A 12,910-nucleotide genomic window follows, 5' to 3' on the forward strand; every position below is an offset into this window, starting at 1 on the left:
TATTTTTAACTGACTGTATTTGCAACACTGCTTTTTTCAACACGAGCACTTTTTCTAGGGTTCTTGTACCTGGAATATTTCATTGAGTGCAGAGAAAGCATATAACATACAAAGGCACAAGTTCTTCTCTGTTGAAAACTTTAAAGGAAAGACAGTAAAAGGCGGCAAGACTCTTCTTTGCCTTTTAAAGCAGGAGATCTAAGTGTACTAAAGGAACATTTTTTGCTCCGTTCTGGACCACAGAGTGAACCTCTCTGCGGTCGGGATGTGTGCAGCATGCTGTGGGAAAACCCATCCAGGATCCATACGATGCTCCATGAATGTGGGGTTATCAGCATCTGAAGGGACATAAGATTTACTCAACATCTCTACCTATTCTATCTTATTAAAGAGGCTATTTTATTCAGCCAATTGTTGTCAGGCTTTTTTATGGAGATCCAGAAAGAGCCCTGCATCATCTCTATGTCTTATCCCCCTTGCTCCGCTGAGAACAGTGCCTATTGTAGGTACACAACTGAGCATGCAGAACAAGAAAATCACACCTGAGAACATACCTTCTTATCTGCTTGCCCAGCAATTCAGGTACAAAAAAAACCTTCCCCCCCCCCCCCCCCCCCCACCCCTGCCTGTACCCAGCTGTACATGACTGCCACCCCCCCATGTTTTAGGAACAATAAAGGTCTTTTTTCACTTGCATGAAAAAAACACTTCATTATACTACAGAGACACTTACAAGATGAAAAAGTATTCGCAAAAGTTTCAGTAAAAATTCTAAGTCACTGAAAAAGGTAATGATGCCCCTTCTTGTATATTTGTGCCATTACAAAAGCTTTCTTTGCTTTACATACAGGGTATCTAATTTCGTAAGATAGCTTCTGTTCAGTTCTTCGATACAATTTGCTGTCATTTGGTAAATAAAACCAAGCACCATATAATTGGGATTCATGGCCTCACACACTGCTTTCATTATGCATGGCCACTGCAAACAGTTTCAGTATGGGTATCACTTACTTAAAATAAAGTGTTTAAAAATATTTGTTTTTTACATGAGGTCACCTTTTCTTAAGGCACAATGTAATCTTTAGTCAATGCTGGAGATCCTGTATCTCTGACAGAAAGACTATGACTGTGTAGACTTTACAGAAATGCTAAAATTAAAAACTGAAGCAGGTGCTTCAAATTTCTGCAGAGACATGTGCAGATTTTTGGTTACAATTTTTAAGTGCCTATTCATCAGGCTCTTCGTAAGACAAAGTGGTGCACAGAGCCAGCTGGCATTCAGGTGTTTTTGCTGCTGTCCAATGTATTAAACTGTGAAAGTGGTGCAGCATAATAATTAAGGGACTGATACCACGAGTACAGTTAAACAGTAACAAAATTGAAAATGAAGAAAATGTTTGAAAGTGGAAAAAGCAGCAGTAAGACAGCTGGAAAAATACAACTTCACTGAGCATTCTGGGAAAAAAGCAGTCTACCCTAAGTGAATTTTGTTTACATGGAAGGAAACAGGAAGGTTGCATGTGAAAAATTATCCAGTAATTTCAAATCTCACCATGCTGGAATTAAAACAAAACACATCTAAAGACACTGTCCACAGCACAGCACCAGCAAAATCCTGAAAACAAATATAAATCCACCTTGATCTCTCCTATTCCCCATAACCATTAGAAAGTCTTCGATTCTAGACAAGTTAAAAACAATTACTTTATTGTGGCTACAAATTACTGTGCTTGTTAAAAAGATATTTTTTGTTATATAGCGTGTCTGTATACAGACTGGTATTTGTGGCATAGCACAGCACACATAGCAATAAACCTGTAATATTTATATACACACACTTAGGTGTAAGCCCAAATTTACACCCCCAGAGACAAGGGATATCACTACTAACAGAGCCTCACTTGGAATTTATCCAGCTTTTGAACTGTAGATTAAGCACTATTTTTATTTGCTTGGAGAAATAAGGTAAAATTTATCATATTCAGGCAAGAACAGAATGGCAGGGTTCACAAGACAGATGGTGCCTCAGTGCCACAGCAGTTGTCACTTTGTTGTTCGCTGCTAAGGAAATACAGCAGAACAATAACTTTGGACTAGTATTTGACTTAGACACACAAATATATGTCAGCCAAGCCTTCTCCATACATTCATACATCCCTGCATGCCTGATATTTTTCCTATGAAATGCAAATTCCTTTTTCCCCCACAAATAAGCTGCTAGTGATTTTTAATTCTGGATCATTTATAGGCTTCACATTAGAAGCCAAAAGCTATCTGTCTTTCCAGAAGAAAACAGGCTAACACCTTTAAATATTTCAGTGGAACCTGGATTTAGGCAAGATTCTGAAAGAAGAGACTGTTCCCCAAAAATCACAACTGTCACCACAATACACAAAAAAATATTAATTGTTAATTAATTTTCTCTTCTAATTGGTTCTAGGTTTTTCTATTCATGGAATTACATTCTCAGAACCATGGTAAGTTATAGTGAAGATTAAAAAAAACCAACACCAAAACACCAAAGCACAGCATATCTCTTTCTAAAGATAATTTTGAGAGCATTCTCAATGGAAATGACGTATATGCATGTGATATAATGGCATATTATCTTCCATTAAAGACAAAATAGCTTTCTTGGCAATAACATTATCCTATTTCCAATATGAATAATTGTATTACTTTGATTTAGATGTGAGGCATTACAAAGGTTTTACAGTAAGTACTTTCACATTCCCTACTTCCACGAAACGTGGCCCGATTTCTTACCAGATGCACAAAGCTTGCACAGTGCACACAGTTGCCAACCATTAACAGAGGATTTTATGCTACACACCCACAGAATATAATCGATAAAGGGCTCCTCCTGCTCCCCCCCACCCCCTTAAAACTGTACACATCACAACAAAAGGGATTAACCAAAGACAATATTCAGAAAGAAGTTCAAAAGCACCAAACCCCTGTATGTAGTCTTATGGAAGTAAGAATCCTTTGAAAGAATTTAAAGAATACTCTCCAATATTATTCTTCATATCAAATCCTGTATATTTTTAAATACAAATAAGCAGAATTTAAAAAAATAACTACCAGTGGCATCTGTTTTCAGAACCCAAACATCCAACAATGAATTGGTATTACCTTTGATACAATGTTACTAACAGCATAACAGCAAAACCAGAAACCAGTATATTGACTAGCCCTAGAAAGCAGTCATCCCATTTTCTGGTTTGTTACTGGAAAGCTTCATAAAGAATGGAATACACATACAGAAGCTGGTAAACCTTTACAAATTTAGAAGTACTTACCTCTTACATTTCTTTCAACATAGGGATTGACCGTAAAACTAAAAGAGAAAGTAAAATTCAACCCAAAATTCAACTCTGTTCTCCATATTGAAACAAACAAAAAAACCAAGTGGTGATAAGATAACATGCAGCATCACTAGGGCAATGCAGGACGTATTTCTACAGAATTAATTGACTGGCATTGACTTCAAGAAGCTAAGTCATTAAACCTGCATAGACTAAGATAAGATTTCCTGGAGTTGTTCAGTTGAAAAGCATAGGCAGGCCTTGCATTTCAGAAAAATACAGTAATATAAAGCTTCTTCATGTTGAGCTACTACTGGAAGTCATCAAATGAAAACACTACTAGTCTATATCTGCTGATGACAAGTTTTTGTGGGCAATTTTCCTAACCTAGCATGTAAAACTTTGGAAAGAGATGAAAGGAGATCCACAGTATAAATGTTTCAATTTTTACAGATTTCTATTAACCATCTTCAGACCCTGAAGCCACCCTTTGACACTAAATCCTGGTGCTTAAATCACAGTATTGATGATTTTTCAGTTCTCAGGAAGACACTTGTAAATGTATTTTACTTTTTCCTCCATGTTTTAAAATGTAATGCAGGAGTGAATATATTTTGTTTGTAGCTTGAAAAGTTCAGAGGATCCTTTGCAGAATGCTACTATAAATGACTGTCATTTTCACCACAGACCTTTGTTGCTGTCAACATATTGGGCTGCTCCAGCTCCACAAGGCTATATGGTGATGCTGCTACACCAAGTTCGAAGCTGGATAATGAGAACACTGGGGAGGAGTATGCATACTGAAGGCTTCTTCCGAGCTTGAGGTTCCCGGCTTTTATGAATAGCCAAGGGGGAGCTTAGCAGAAGATACTGCTTATGCCTGTTGGCAAGACTTTAACTTTTTAACTTCCATAATGTCTGTGAGGTAAACTATAATTACAATGACTCAGACAAAATAAGGTGGGAGTTCTGTATCTGGGAGGCGCAAAGCAAAATTACTCAAGATCAGTTGTTGACTTACTAGATAACTGTAATTCAATACAAGGCACAGTTGTTTTTTTAAAATCCTCCTTGGCACACAAATGAAGATGGTTCTTTTGTAATAACGATTAAGCAGGTTTTGTTTATCCTATTTTTCAGTATCTACACTTCATTTAACACACATTATTGGTGAATTATGATTCTCTCAACCACAGATGTCCATTTTAAAAAGCTGTGAAAACTGTAAACAAACAAACAAGCCTTGTCTTTAAAATAAATGTATGAGAAAACATAAATGCATTAGAAGAAGAAAACAGAAAAAGCAGAGTTTTGCATAAAAGTGCATAAAAAGAACAAATGTAAGACAGGATGCTCTCAGTGCTAGAACCTAAAGAGCTTTACAACTTTATTAAGTATAGTGATGGAATTTTCTAAAATCTTCCTCAAGAATGCTGTAGTATGTCAAAGCGCCTTCTAACACACCATTAGTTTTCAACTCTATGTACAGTTTTAAATTATAAAGAATTCATGCTGGATGTCTTGAAATAAACCTCATCTACTCTGGAGAGAAACATCATCAAGCTCAGCAGAAATAAAATTAGAACAGGAAGTTTTGCTTTAGTTGGTGGGGTTATGGACAAACGTTGCTCCATCTTCCTGAGAAGTTGTATATGGAATTATTCTTTATGTTGTTCTTAAGGTATTTTTGCAAGCAAAGCAGAGGGAATAATATGTTTTTCTTCTAAAGATTCCAAAGTACCTGCAAGCTCTGCTCATGGGAATACTGAAGAAAAGTAAGAAAATGAGGCAAAAAAGTAAAAACAAAATAAGAAACAAAAACTCACAAAAAAACCCCTCAAACCCAACCAACAATAATGCAATTTATAATTGACAATGAAAAATTGGCTGTGGTATTTCCATACCATTTGACTGGTGAGGAACACCTAAGAAAGCACCCAGTGTGACCAGTAAATGCTGGACTTGAGGATATAGAAAATGTGCTTACTGCATTTCTTATTAAGAGCATGAAGTACTGCTGTATGTCCACCGTTTCATGCAGTGTTAAATCCATAACAATACAGGTAGAAGGGAATCCTGGGCAGCTTCTCTTCCCATGGTCTTTGAAAATTCAAATGGTTAAGATTAAGCAGCTTCTGAAATCTATCATCCATTTCATGGCTCCAGCGTGATAGGGTATACCACAGGACAAATTTTTCCCTTAAGACATATTGTAAAATATCACTGAATGAAAGCAACCTAGTAAGAAGGAGTATAGATGACTGCTTACTTGTAAGTTAGAAAAACAAATAAAATCTGCAACACTTAACAACTGCATGGTGACTGATCAGTTCCTACCTAAGTATTGGGAGATTATTAGTTTTGCTAATCCAACAATACAGTATCTTCAATACGCTATTGTCAAACTCTGTTAGACGCCTTCATTATTAATGACTTTCGTACATTGTATGTACAATTAAGATTCTTAAATTTTCCTCAAGATGTGAATTTAAATATGACAATTTTAAGATGTTCTGTACTTACAGAATTTAAAACCTGATGATGCTTTGTTTCAGAAACCATTATCTCAAGCTATGTTTACAAAGAAGCAAGGAACTTCCGCATATCACCAAAGCAGCAGAAAGAGAAATGTTAAGGTTTACTTAAAACATTTGAGATGGACCTCAGCTTCTTTAGACAAGTCCATTGTTCCTAACAGAAAAGCACCATAAGGCAGTGACTATAAACAACTGATAGAAAGCAAAGTAAAATAAAGTTAAAACAGCAGGGGTAAAATTGAAATACAGGCATTTGTAAGTAGAGATTTATTTAAAGATCCGTTTATCTCAACACAAGTTGTATGACAGGACCATTGCTCTCTTTTGTATGACTGTAGCCTACAGGAATTAAATACACAAGCACATACATGCATGCACTTTTCCATGTATGTATACTTATTAAAAAATCCTGACTGTATTTTCTTAGTCCAGAATATGATTAATGCAGCCTATCAGAAGCCAGATGGCGCAAAACCACAGCCATCAATCAAAATGAAAAGACCACTGAGTGCTATCCAGAGCAATGTGCTCTCAAATGGAATTTCTGGTCACAGACCCTAACACATGATGTGTAGGGGAAGCCATAAACATCATGGCACTGCCCCTGAGGAACGGCCAGAAACACATCAGGCTTTGTTAAGCAAAAAACCTGGAAATGTATTACTTGCTGCTGTAGGCTCTGACTGAGAAAGGCTCTGCAAGCCAAATGTATGTACTTTAAATAAAAAATTAAAAGAAAACTCTTTAATGAGTTTAATAATGTTTGCACCGATGACAGTATCTGTCAAACTGTGCACTTGCCATTTGATTTAATATGGGATTGTGCCATACATAAACAAAGCAGCTGCCACTGTCTGTCTGACATGTGAATTGGTATTTAATGTCTGTTCCTGCACAGGACTTACAAATGGTTCATATTTTTAGCTTTATATTACTCATTTTCAGCAAAAGTTCTATGTAAAACAAGCTTGAGGTTTGCAACATAAAGCAGCAATGGCTTATGTCTTGTACAGTTCTGTACCAATCAGGCCTTTTATATAAAAAATAAGCTTGTAAAAATAAAAGGCATGAAGGAGCATAATTTACCATAGGAATATTAAATGAGATGTGAAAATGAGCAGCAATAGGAACACATAAGTATTTTTTTTTTCCACTGGAAAAAGCATGACAGTATGAAATAAAGGATTTGTCAGCATGACTGCTTGTATTTGCAACCTGAAGTGTTTTATCACAACACCTCTCTTATGTGTACTACATATATCAAATTTCACAGAAATACGTTTTAGGGGGAGGGGGGGAAATCTTGTACTAAATTTTAGAGACCTTTGTCAACTACTTGCAGATCCATTTCTTTTTCTACAAGGCTAGATGACTAGGTATAACTACCATGACTGTATGAGGGATGTCTGAAAAAAAAATTAAACATGACCTAAAGCGGCATTTATATGAACTAAAATGTCATCTTTAAAGATCAACCTTTTGGTTGCTTTCAGTCACATTACAAAATGCCACAGTAACCACTAAGAAATTTTAATGCTCCTGTTCCTTTAAGGAGATTTTTATCCTGATGGATCATGAGATAACAAATCTTAAATTCACCATTAGCCCCACAAGCCTCTTATACTTCAGATACTGCAAATCAAATAGAGGCAGTCTCTAGAATTACAGTAAGAAGCTACAGCTTCCTGGAAGGATGTTTTGGCTTTGTTTTGGTCTTCTTTTTTTTTTTTTTCCCCTTGGAATCTTTGCCAAAATTTGAAATGATGAAGTAGATTCCAGAAAAGATGGCTGCCATACAAGCCTCTCAGACTGGAGCCTTCCCTCAAAAATCCATGGAGAGATGGATAATTTATTTTATCCATCTTTGGATAGGATACAGTTTTTTGGATGAAAACTATTCTATGTTCATAAAATACCAAAATACAGAGGAAAAAAAATATAAAAACCATGTAATATTCAAGGAATGAGATATGCTTATTTAATGTTATAACAAAACCCAGGTTTGTTCCTCTCTTCCTACTGACTGCACCACTCCTTCCTTTTGATACATTAAAGGTCAAGTACAGCTGAAATCAGATCATGTCTTATAGATGCTTTTTTCTACCCTGAACTGGGACCTAAACGTCCATGGTATGTCTACACTGCAGAGTGAACTCAAAGTGTATTGACTGTGCCTCCATCCTTGAACTAGGTTTGGAAGCCTTTCAAGACTACCCTAATCTACATGAATAGAGTATAATTTAGTATCTGGTTAATTTAACTGAATGTTGTTAGTTCTACTGTAAGCATGCATACTGAATCACCAGAGCACTGACGTCCTTCAGTGCTCATTACACAATTCTCAAAAAGGATGAGCAATTGGTAAGAAATATAGGATGCTTTTGTATTTACATCTGAATACAAAACACCCTCTCTTCCCTAAGACCATGAGACCAGAGCGCAGACTGAGTGCAAGACCACTGAGAGTACATACAGATAGGTGTTTTTGCTGCAGATGACAGTCACCTTGATTAACTATGCAAAGTCCACATGGTTTGCTAGCAGATTCTGAGACTCCTCCTCTAGCTGCCCTTCAAAGCAGAGCACTTGAGCTCATGCTGAGAGTGGCCTAAGTGTGCTGTGCTGACAGACAGCAAGAGAACAAGTTTACTGTGTAGAACAATCTAAAGTCCAAATTGTATCTACAGTTTTACACGGTCACTTTACTCAGACTTGTCTTTTCAGCTCTATGATAACATTACAGTGTTTCTAGTTTCAAGATTTTAAATGAAAGCAGAAGATGGAATTATAGCCAGTCCTGACTTGTTACTATTTGGGAAAAATGTGATCCATCCTTCCCTCATTTACTTGAAAAACACTGGATTGTTTCTGGAGGATATTTGAAATCAATCTCAAACCAAAGTACCGATTGATGGGGTTTTGTGTGTATGTAAGGCTATGCAGAAGATTAAAAGGATAAGATCAACATTTCCATACTCCTATTATCAGAAACAAAGGCAGAAAATACACACCTGTTTCACAGCTTTATATCAAAAGGTCATTAAAACAAGCTTTTAAGCAGGAATAAGGAAGAAGGAAACTAAATGGAATATGTTCACTCCATGCCAGAAAGTAAAAACCTTACCCAAGATTTTGGGTACAAGATTACCCAAAATCTTCTGATACTAAAAGCATTGATGCCAACTTGGTTAGCATCTAGAACTTTAAATAACATAACAAATGAGTTTAAGTACACAGAAAGACTGTAACAATTTTATGAGCAAACTCAGATATTGTTCCCTAGTGAGAAGATAAGGAACAGAATGTAAAGCTAGTTAGCATATCCATTAGCAAAGTTCCCAAAGCTTGAAGTTCTGCATATGTAATTAACTGAAAGCAAGCAAGCTCAAGAACTTGGTCACAGGAATGCTTAGGTCAATAGCAATAGTGAAGAACTCTAACACCACCTCTGCGAGGGGGTTCCCATGACATTGTGCTCATGCACTGCTGCACTAGATGATCTTTAAGGTCCCTTCTAACCCATGATTCTATGCCTTCCCCTCTCTCAGGAACATTGTTTCCCCCAGCCACTTTAACGCCATAACCAAGGACAGCTGTAAAACTACCGGGCTCCATAAAGAGGGAAAACAACCAAGAAGAATGGAAGGGTGGGTAAATTAAAGGAAATGGGGAGAGAATACATCATTAATATACAAGAAGATACTAAACAAGGAACAATTAGGTAGGAAGAAACAGGACAAAGAAGTTAGGCTACACAGAGATTTTTTTTTTGGGGGGTGGTGGGAAATAGCAATAGAATAAAGGAACAGGTGGGGGAGAGGGGGAAGAGAAGGTGAAAGAAAATTGGAAAATCCAATCGACTACAAACCACACAGACACAGAAAGATACAGCTGAAACGAGGTGTTAGGGAATGACCATAGAACTATTAAGTTATACACTCTATCACACTGCCAATGCAAGAATAAAGAGAGCTTAAAAGAAATTTTAACAGGACCAGGCCTATTTACTTCTTGTGATGTCAAGGTTTTCCAGCAACGAATTTTAGAAAACCTAAAGTACCCTTTTTTTTCATATTTTTGTGCCAGTAGCACAGTAACAATGAACAAGGCACGTAAGTGATACAAGACATGCAGCAAAAGGTAACGCTTTTCTCTGGAAAATAACAAGAGGATCAATGTGCCTCAAACAATTTGTTTTACTTGAGGTAACACGATAGATATTTAATGTCACCATAAAACTGGTCTCCCATTTTATATTTCAATATCTTCTGAAGCTAGAAAATACTTACTTGAGGCAATCTGTTATACCAGGTAGCATTTGCATGCTGTATCAAGGAAAAAGACTGTGAAGTAAATCACAGCTATTTTCATGATTATTTAACTGAAAAAAACATATATATGTTTTTACATGGGGGGAAAAGGCTATATAATGGATTACATCAGCTTATTTCTTAAAACTGTTCTCAAGATCATACATAAAGATATTTCAATAATACATTTGTATCTCCAAAACCTCATTCAACATCCAAACCCGTGCATCGTCATACAGCATTACATCTGTGTACAGATGCAAATGTGATCTGACAGGCTACTGTTAACTGTTTTTCAGAAAGATAATTTTAAGAAGATAGAAAAAATACCTGTTTAACCTAAAACAGGAATCACCTCCCTTCTGGTTGATAATCGACGTAACAATCCCAAACCATTCAGTTAGCATCAGACAGGGTTAGATGCTTCAAATATCCAATTAAAACAAAAGTCACTAGCTTTGAATACAGTTTTAACCAAAGGCATATATACATGACCTATTCGTATACATTTTACATTTTGTGTAAAACAAAACCAATAAACCACTGGTTTCACAGCAATAAATTCAGGAATTGTTTTTTGGTTTGTTTGTTTGCTTTTTCATTTTCTGGATACCATATACGCTCCAAATAAGACTGCAAGTCTTTTATCCCAACACTTTAGCTACAGAATTAAGACAGAGCAGATATGTCTTTTTCTACATAGTGTATTCAACACACAAGTCCTTTCACTGCTTTGCTTTCGTGGTTTCTTCTCCTTTCTCTACAATTCCTGGTATTTGAACAGCCATTTCTACACTGTCTATACATTAGCTCACTCTATGTTAGAGATGGCATTAACTTCAATGCATCTAAGAGTTAAGAAAAAGCAGGAGTTTTTCAGGCCGTTATATTTTCTTCACTATCATCAAGTAATGTTCAAGTGTGCCATTAGCACAAGGCCACTGCACTGCTCTTCCAAATAGAAATTGCTTTTCTCTTTCAGCGGTCGTCTTTGAAGCCTCACATCATATCAAGAGCACAAAACAGTTTTATGTAACCTCCTCCAAAAAGCAGTTCTGAACACGAAGGAAGGGAAAAGAGAAGAATGGATGTAGGTTACAATAAGAATATTTCCATAAAACGCGGTCATACCTGACATCTCAGCTATTAAATTAAACCTGAAATCTATTTGGAGGCAGGAGATAGCAAAAGGCTCTGTCTCTTTTCAGCAATAACTTATAAATCCTTTTCATCTTACAGAAGAACAATTCAAAGCACCTACTTTAGGAAATTCAGACTATGGCTTATATCACGGGCATTGCAACCTCACAGTTGCCTTACGATTTATCACAATGCTGCTCCTGGAATAAATGGAAAGCAGGTTAAAAGGATTTTTTTCATTTTCCAGAACCATATACCCAAGTCGTTACCACAAAAAATCTGAAGGCTGAGACAGTATCTCAAAACTACTTTCTCTTTTTCTGGCTCAAAAGTAACACCTACACATTCACAGCACTTTTACCGCGCATGCACATCTTGCAGAACACTGAGTAGTATCTGAGAAACATCAGTCCCTAGGAAACATAACAAGAATTGCTCGTGTTTTCTACCTGTTCTGAAATTTCCCATTTCCATGCTCCAGACCTGGTTTACTTGAACATGCTAGCTGCCATGTCTCACATGTGAAAAAAAAACACTTACTCATGGGTAAGACCCTGGAAGTGTTCAACCCTTGAACACCTCCAAGGTTGAAGCATTCACAACTGGTGAGGCACTGGAATGGGTTTCCCAAGGAAGTTGCGAATGCTTCAACCCTGGAGGTGTTCAAGGCCAGGCTGGACAGAGCCTTGGGCAACATGGTTTAGTGCAAGGTGCCCCTGCTCATGGCAGGGGAGTTGGAATTAGATGATCTTAAGGTCCTTTCTGACCCAAACCATTCTATGATTCTGTGATTCTACGATTATGCCAATGGCTATGAAAGATGGCCAGCAACAAATGAAGAAATAAAAGATGGCAAAATCTGGGAGGTCAGGAACTACTAAAAAGGTACAAGCATAAATTACTAGAAGATGTAAATCTCACCTGCTAGATATGTTTAATGATACAACTATGGTTTAGTCTTTCACCAGCTTCATTCTTTCATTTCTTTCTTTCTCTCTTTCTTTCATTGCAACACTTCCAGCTCTACAAGTGTCCAACACTTCCATTTACATGCCCTCTCATGTCATCACATCATACCACAGTGCAAACACACCTTCGAAACCAAAGTTTTCATGATCTAGTAACACAATAGCATGGTGATGCTGGCCATTAGAAAATTAGCCAATATCAGGCATTTTACAGCTGTTTCTTTCAGTAGACATCAGAATTTCTTTTGTTCCACTTTGTTTATTTGTGAAGGATGCACAGAATGTTCAGCTTCCCTGAACATGGGAGAAAAATAAAAGGGAACGGCTCACTGGTAGGAAAACTGACCTCAACAGAAGTACTTTACTTCCCATCTCCTCCCATTTTTGCTGTTTAACTAAGCAGTTCTCACCAGGGTGAAGACAGTTTTGCTGGTTCTCAGTGCCACCACTGCATCCTCCATTGCCCTACCACAGCCTGTGGACCCCAGAGGCCACCAGCTACAGCAAAGGGCTGGAAGGAGTGCAGGATTTGACAGGTTTTGCTACCAGAAGCCAACTGACTCCAACCCCTCCTCCCTTACCTGGGCCTTTCCTCTTGCTTTTGGACACTTCATATTTCACACAGGTGCCCATAACATTTTCCAGAC

At 37.2% G+C, this 12,910-nt stretch overlaps 1 protein-coding gene across 1 annotated transcript in view; it reads right to left on the reverse strand.

Annotated features, from left to right (window-relative positions):
* Positions 1-12,910, reverse strand: part of CDKAL1 (CDK5 regulatory subunit associated protein 1-like 1) — a 150,457-nt gene that overhangs the window by 67,757 nt on the left and 69,790 nt on the right. The window lies entirely within an intron of this gene.

Source organism: Nestor notabilis, unplaced genomic scaffold (genome assembly GCF_000696875.1).
Source record: "Nestor notabilis isolate BGI_N333 unplaced genomic scaffold, ASM69687v1 scaffold8224, whole genome shotgun sequence".
In the NCBI taxonomy this organism is placed as follows: Eukaryota; Metazoa; Chordata; class Aves; order Psittaciformes; family Psittacidae; genus Nestor; species Nestor notabilis.